Here is an 8007-nt window from a genome sequence, read left to right as displayed (position 1 = left end):
TCTACAATTTTGTCCGATGTTTTTTTCCCTCTTTCTCATTTTGAAATAACCAGCCTCACTTTAGAACAAAATTACTTTCTTTTCTCTCAACAAAAATGATCCCCTTTTCTCATACCTTCTCTTACTGAAAACACACATCCTACTTTCCTTTCAGGCAGAGATGTTTCTCTTATTATTTCTAGTAGCTTTGATTATATATATTAGAATTCTTAACCCTTAATTTCTAGTGAAAAGAAAAAAACAACTGTGGACTGTCTCTTACACTAACATTCCATGGATTGGCAGACATAAATACATTTCATAATTTCTAGAAGTATATTCTTCCTTATAAAACTTTTTTTAATGTGGCACTAAACATGTTTACTAATAGACCCAAATATCTTAAGTTTCTCAGTAATAAGAAGCCAAAAGTAGATAAACCTATGTTCAGTAAATAATATTTCAGTATTCTATTTTATTTGAAAATCATATAGATATTCAATGACTACCCATTATTTAAGTAAGAAAACTTTAAATTTCAGATTACCAAAAACATTTGGGGAAACTATTTAAAAAGTTCACTTAAAAACTTTTATCCCACTTACAATTAAATCTATTTAATTTACCTGTTCTCAACAATTATGCTTAGGTTATTCATGAAACTTTCATCATACCAAGTTATTTCTCTTGCTGACAAATTTTGTGGCAGTGACAACATGAACTTATCTGACTAGTAAACCCAGGGAGGATAAAAGCTGCAGGTCTGCATTATTTTAACGCTGATAACTCTGAAGACATACTTGTTTTAACTCAACCAACAACCTTAAACTAGCTTTAATACCAAATATTTTCCTAGATCGTGTAAACTTGAATACATTTGGATTAGTTTTTATACTTCTGAGAATTTTAGGAATCCTTAATCATATAAGTGTGAAACTGGCAAACAGCCATTGATGATTAAGCATCTGGTAACTATGGGGGATTGGAATTTGTGAACTCAAAATATGTCTCTGCCTGAATGACATTTTGGCCCCCACCCCCACTAACTGACCAAAGGAGTTTGGGATGGGAGGCCTGCCCCCAGAATAGGCCATTACTATAGATATCTCCAGGTACCTGGGTGGGTCATGCTAAGCCCATTGTTAGTTCTGGTTACCCTTTATGAGAGACATTTACATTTGTAAAGAAAATCTCCATCTGTAAAGGTATCTTCTTCCCTGCACCAGGAAGAAGGGAGAATGGCCTTACCTAGAAACTTATCAGAATGGAAGGCAAGGACTTAAATCTGCATGACAAACTTACTCATTGTTAACTGTGCTGTTTGGGCAATATGCTATCTGACTCCCACTAGGTTCCTATAGATGACATCTCCCTGGAGCCTGGGTTACTATGGTAATGGGTGTTTGAGCTATTTTTTTTTCAGGAACTGAACCCCTTGTCCACTTCAGGCTGGATTGAGACCACCAACCCATCAACTGGCCCTTTTGATGGCAAGAGGTTGGAACTCCACCCTCAGGGCATGCTAATGCTGCCATTCTGTGAAGATGTGCCCTACAAAGAAACGTGAAGCCTGACTATGCTTGCCCAGATCATCAATTACCTCATCCCTCCTCACCTCCAATCATTTCAGACCACCTTCCCCCTTCCCCATAAATACCCCTGAGTCCCTATGTTCGGGGAGGCAGATTTGAGACTTGTTCTCCCGTTTTCCTCACTTGGTTGCCTTGTGATTAACCCCTCTCTCTCTGCAATCTCGTCGTCTCGATGATTGGCTTTCTGGGCTGCGGGCAAAAACGGACCTGGTGCAGTAACAAGTACTTGTTTGTTTTTAAGCCAATAAGATAGATCTCTCCTACAAATTAATTTTAACAATACCATCCAGGGGTAGAAAAATATCACATAGGGGCTGGTCTGGTGGTGCAGGCAGTTAAGTGCTCGAGCTCCGCTGCAGCAGCCCAGGGTTCACAGGTTCAGATCCTGGGCGCGCACCGACGCACTGCTTGTCGAGCCATGCTGTGGCAGTGTCCCATATAAAGTAGAGGAAGATGGGCACGGATATTAGCTCAGGTCCAGTCTTCCTCAGCAAAAAGAGGAGGATTGGCATCGGATGTTAGCTCAGGGCTGATCTTCCTCACAAAAAAAAAAAAAAATCACAAAATTATCACATATCTACAACACATATATGGAGACACACATAAACCTACAGACAGATATAAACAGAGACATTATAGTTTCCGTTGTAAAATTTTAGCCATGAATCAGGTACAATAATACAAAACTCACTAGTTATAAAAGAAGTTGGATCCAAATCGTGTCTTTGGCAGATGGAATGGGTTAAGGTTACCTGCTCAGATAGTTAAAGCTTTCTATTAATATTTGTGAAGACACTTGAGATGGTTCATTTGCCTAAATTCCAAATAATCTTTCTCTCTTTTGTTTGTTTTTTATAAGAATTAACCTTTCTGAAGTTTGCATTTCAAAGAGATGGCCTGGATAAGAGTTCCTGGAGGTAGAACATTTACATCTCAAAGGCACAGGGAAAGAATGCAAGTTCCTCTAAGAAGGACTCTTGTTTCCTAAGGCCAGAATTTTACAATACTTACCGCCTTTTGAGACGAATAGGGGAGGTTTGGGGATTGGCAAAAAGGACTTTGAATTGTTTCTGAAGCTGCATTTCTGATTTTGCAAAGATTTGTAAGACAAGGACAGTTGTTTTTAATTCCTCAAAGAACTGGGCTGCAACATAGGTCGATCCATCTGTCCCACTATATTATCTTCAATTTGCTCTTCTTTTATATATTAGGGAGAAGATCTTCAACTAAAATGGAAATCAAAAGGATTCCTATGTTCTAGATTTAGAGCTAGAATGTTTAGAATGTTTAGTAAATCCTTCCACAGAGGCTTTAGAAGTTTTTTTCTTTTTCCTCTGGGTACATTTAGCTGAGGGAAGACCTGAAACAAGTTCCTGTCAGGCTCTGAATATCAGCTTTTAATCTGGCCAATTTCTGACCACAGAGCTACTTTGAAAAAAAATCCTTTCAAATATCCTGTCAGTTCAGCCAGGACAAACAGCAAAGAACGAGACAACGTGAAATCTTGTTTTCTTCTCTTGACCAGGCACTACAGACACATTTAGGAGAGCTGACTTCCAGTAACAATTCTCACTCTTCACTGGTTTCTGCCAGTTTTCCCTGAATCCCATCTGCAGGCTTTGGTGTGTACCAGAATTTGGCAAGGTTTTCCACTAATTTTAAACTCTTTTTTTTCCCCCAAAGCCCCAGAAGATAGTTGTGTGTCATAGTTGCACATCCTTCTAGTTGCTGTATGTGGGATGCGGCCTCAGCATGGCCGGAGAAGCGGTGCGTCGGTGCGCGCCCGGGATCCAAACCCAGGCCGCCAGTAGCGGAGTGCGCGCACTTAACTGCTAAGCCATGGGGCTGGCCCTCCACAAATTTTAATTTTAGCTTCCCTCGGCTGTTTAAGGGAATAACGTAGCAGTTTACCAGAAAATCCCTCAAGAGTCCTGTCAACCCCAGGAGGGTCCATATGGGAGCCCCCCTTCAAGGGTAGATATGGGGTGACTGAAAGGCTGTTAACTTGGTGGACTTTTGTTTACAGTTTTGTAATCTCTTTAGAGTGAAAGACAATTTGTTACCAAACCTCTTAATCTCAAGTTCTTGTGCCCGATGCACAGCAAGCCAAACACTGAGACGTGGGTGCTCAGAGATGGAGGAAGGCCCCATTCAAGTTGGCCAAGACGAGAAGGTGGGAGCCTGGGTTCGCTCAAATCCACCTCCACCAGAGCAAAAAGCAGGGGGCTTGGCAGGAGGAGCTTCGGAGAAACAAAGGGGTCACTCCTGCTAAGCCCCTGGGCAACCTGACTTCTGGGCTTTAGTGGCTGCTGGGGGCGGGCCATCCAGTGATCACAACCTCCTGAAGGCGTTCGTTCTCTTTCTTCTGCAAAACAAGCTCACAAACCCTCGAGACCTGAGTCACCACTCAAGTTAAACCAGAAAACAGTAGATTGACAAGATTCATCTATGTCTGTGCCGGGAACAAGGTCGAAAGACAATCGTGTTCTTATTGAACATCTACAGTAACCCTCAGGTCCCCGCTTCACCCTGAGGCGCAGAGCAGTTCAGTGACTCCCAGGGAGCTGCTCAGGGCCGTGCAGAAAGGGGTGGGACCAGGATGCAGTCAGGCCTCCTCCTGGGTCTCTCCCCTGCACTCCCAGCCTCTGGGAAAATCAGACAGACAGACTGACAGAGGCTAGGAGGGGCAGGAGATTAGAGCTGGGAGAGCTGAACCTCCCAGACATCTGCAGTCAGTGTTTCCATGACTCGTGGATGCTCACCTGATTATCAAGACAAAAGTGCACAAGGAGACAGACCCCCAGACAGACCCCCCTCTCCCCTCCACCACCATGCCTCTGCTGCAGCCCTGCTGGAATAAACTGGGGCCAAAAGCAACGCTTTGGGGTCCCAAAGAGAGCTGTCCCTCTGAGGAGAGGTAGGAGGCACCCAGGAGTTAATATCCACACATCAGCCCCCGGCAGCCAAGCCAAGGTGTCGCCAAGGCGTCCTGGCCCTTACAAGTCCCTCACCCACTGGCGACCACCGAGGTGGCCAAGAAGGATGGCCGTGAGGGCAGCTCCTAAGCATTTCCAGGCCAAACAAGTCCTCTCCCCAGAAAGTCTCCTCCCTTGCCCCATTTCAACACAGACTAGGGTCTTATTAAAGGTAAATTTTTTCTTCCCTGGGTGTATCATGACTTTACCTTGCTATCCAGAGCCTGAAGCTCAGCCCAGATGCAGGTCTGTCTTCAGCCACACCCTGTGCAGATCCCTGACCTCGCCTGGGGGAAGTGCTGGCTAAGCCCCGCCCGCGCTTCCCCCCGCCCCAGGGCCCTTCCCGGGGCTGAGGGACCTGAGTCTGGTGGGGAGGAGGAGCCGTCTGGCTTCAGACAAGCCTTTGTCTTGGACTTCTCCTTCCCATGTGCCAGTGCCACAAGAAACTGCAGAATAGCAATTTTGGTTCCCTCTGCTTCTCCTTAAAACACAGCTCAAAAAAGTCTCACCTCTGCCCAAGAAAGCGACAAACGGAAGCCTGTGTGCCATGTTCTCAGTGGTCTGTCTGGTGGGAGAGGGACTGCATCTATGACATTTATTCTCCCCTGGGGGAGGCCACGGGGGTGGGAGGGCGGGCAGTGGAGATGAGCAAGGCCTACGCAGCCACCCCGCACCTGACGCGGCCTGTGGCGGGTGGGCCACGAGCAGCAGCAGAGGCAGGGAGTTGGAGCCAGCCCTCTCAGGGTCCAAAGCGCAGGGGCTCAGTGCTACCAAGCACTGGGCTCGCTCTGCTCACCGTGACCTGAGCCAGTCAATCACAGCGAGTTAGGGATTGAGAAAGGAAGTTTTAATTTGGTTAGCTGGCATAGTCCGGAAGATGGGTGACTAATGTCTCAACAAACCCATCTTCAAGGATTACAGAATCTTGAGGCAGTTATACAGGGAAGATGGGCAGTAAGGAGGCAGTCCAGGGATGTTGGTCTCCAGACATGATGGGCTCCAGGCATTACACTGTTCCATTCTTCTGTCAGCTGTGATGGATACCTTGTAGGTGTGTTTCCTGCCTGTTCCTGGAGAGAAACTCACAGAACAAAGTTTTAATTTATCAAGCTGTCGGGGAGTACATACATAAATGGAGGCCATATATCAGGAGAGCATGTGAATTTTTTAGAGTATGTGCAAAGTCACACAGAGGAGGGGCTGGGGCCATTTAGCATAACCAGATGGCCTCACTAGTGCTCACTTACATCAGGACGGGAACCCGACTGTGCTGTGGTGGCATAAGAGCTATCTTGAGCAGAAGGCATTGTGGCTCCTGAAGTCCCTTCTTTGCCTTGTTAAAAAACGGTTAAGACAATTTAGGTGATACAAACAAACTTTATTGCACACTTCATGAAGGGACAGTCTCATTGGGAGAAGTGCAAAATGGGGTGGAGGAAAGAAGGATAAACAATAGGACAAAGAATCAAGAACAAGGAAGAGACAAACAGAAAGCATCTGATTGGCTGGGGCCACAGAGTCCACCCTGTCTGGGGGGAGAAGGCCCAGAGCTGGCCTGGTTGGGAACCAGCTGACTGGGTACCCTGCTCTCTGCTCAGGCGGAGCCTTCACGGGGACGTGAGCATTACCTCTGGTTGTTTGCTGACGCAGCACCCACCGGACAGGCTCCATCTGCCTCGAAATTCATTTCAACGGCCTGAAAGCAGAGCCTCCCAAACAACTCAGTTGTCCCAAGTCCCCTCCCCCTGCAGGAGTTCCATCAACCAAGGAAGATTGACTCTTATCCAGGAGACAGACCAGAAGTCGCACCACACCAAGCCAGTCGTCACAAGTATCTCGCCTCCCGTCTGTTCTCCTAAAGGCTCAGTTATCTTTCAAAAAGTCCTTTGTATTTCCATAAGTGCTCTCCTCCCACCCTTCTAAACAGTCGTTTGTTCCCCCAAAAGTGCCCTCTCCTCCTCCCACCCCCTAGTAAGATGGTATATAAGCCCCAAATTCTAACCACCAATTTGAGTCACATGTTTGTGAATTTCTGCATACTAGTGAATAAAAATATGTCTTTTCTCTTGCTTATCTTCTTTGGTCAGTTTAATTTGCGGCCCCCAGTTACTGAATACAAGAGGGTCAAGAAAAAGTTTTTCTCCCTAACAGTGCTCAACGAATATGAGACCATGCACAGAACCGGGCTTTGAGAGGCAGGCAGGTGCCACAGGAAACGCAGGTCTAGACAGAGCAGGAGGTGCAGCCGACCACGAACCTGGAGGCAGGTGCCAGCACCAGAGCTGGGGCCCCAGCACAAGGACGTGCACCTCGTCCCACGGCTGACCAACAGACTCTGAACAATAATTGCTTCGACCTCGTTGGGCTTCAGCTCCCTTGTCAACAGAAGGCGTGGGCCGAGCCTGCTGATTTTAAGGCGTCCAGTGGTTCTATAACCCTCTGCCTCAAGGCCAGGAACGCACCTTTATGCAAATACCAGCGTTGGGAACCACTTCCCCCTGACGAGGGGACGGTGAATTCATTCTGGAGAACTCCTTGCTGGGCTAATGTTTTGCCCCTTGTCCCTCTCATTCTGTTCTAAATGACGGGTCACAAGAAGGGCCTTTAAAAGCAAGGCGTGTAAACGAGGGGCCCCATTCTCCAGCTGAGTGTGGCTCAGCTTGAGAGGCACGTCGACACTCAAGGTGATTCAGTCTGGGCGGCAGGTAAGAGAGGAGGGGAGGAGGGAGGCATGGAGTTTTAATCTTGCCCCTCAGAGTGGAAACAGTGGCTGAGCTTAGAGCTGGGTGGAGGTCCCTGACAGCGAGCTCAGCGGACTCTGAGCACAGGACAGCAGGCCACCAGACAAGTCTTCTCAGCCTGCCTTCCTGTTTCTCGGGCCTGGAAAAGCTCCCGTGCAAAAGGATGTAGGGGCTGAGCAGGAAGGACTGGGGGCAGGGACGGGCAGGCCGGTGGCCAGGGTAGAGGGAGGAAGGCAGGGGCTCATGGGGCATTTGCTCTGCATCAGCCAACTCGAGGCAGTGGGTTATGAGAGCCCAGAGAGCAGAGGGCTGGTGTTTGTTGGGGCCTCTGGGTGGACATCCAGGTGTGGAGCGGGGCAGGCGGTCAGGGGACAGCCTTCTGGAGTCCGGATGCCAGGAGTTCACAGGGGGCATCGTGTCCACCTGCCCACTTTATGCTGTCCAGTACGGCCCAAAGCCTGCTGTGGGGGCATTGGGGAGCCAGGGACGTCAGGCCCATCCAGAGCTCGTGGGGAGAATCCAGGTGGGCCCCGCACTTCCTCTGTGGCTGAGGCACGGGGATCTCACCACGCAGCATCTTAGTACCTCAGTGAAGGTCCATCTCACCTCTGAGGTTCATTGTCCTGGCTCCCATTTCTTCACCCTGTGGAGGTTCGATCATTCTGTGAAAACTTGCATCATGAGGACCTCCTGTGCACTACAGAGGTAATATGGGGTCAC

Source organism: Ceratotherium simum, chromosome 4 (genome assembly GCF_057802395.1).
Source record: "Ceratotherium simum simum isolate JZ-2026a chromosome 4, ASM5780239v1, whole genome shotgun sequence".
In the NCBI taxonomy this organism is placed as follows: domain Eukaryota; kingdom Metazoa; phylum Chordata; class Mammalia; order Perissodactyla; family Rhinocerotidae; genus Ceratotherium; species Ceratotherium simum.
Note: the sequence above shows the minus strand (reverse complement) of the source record.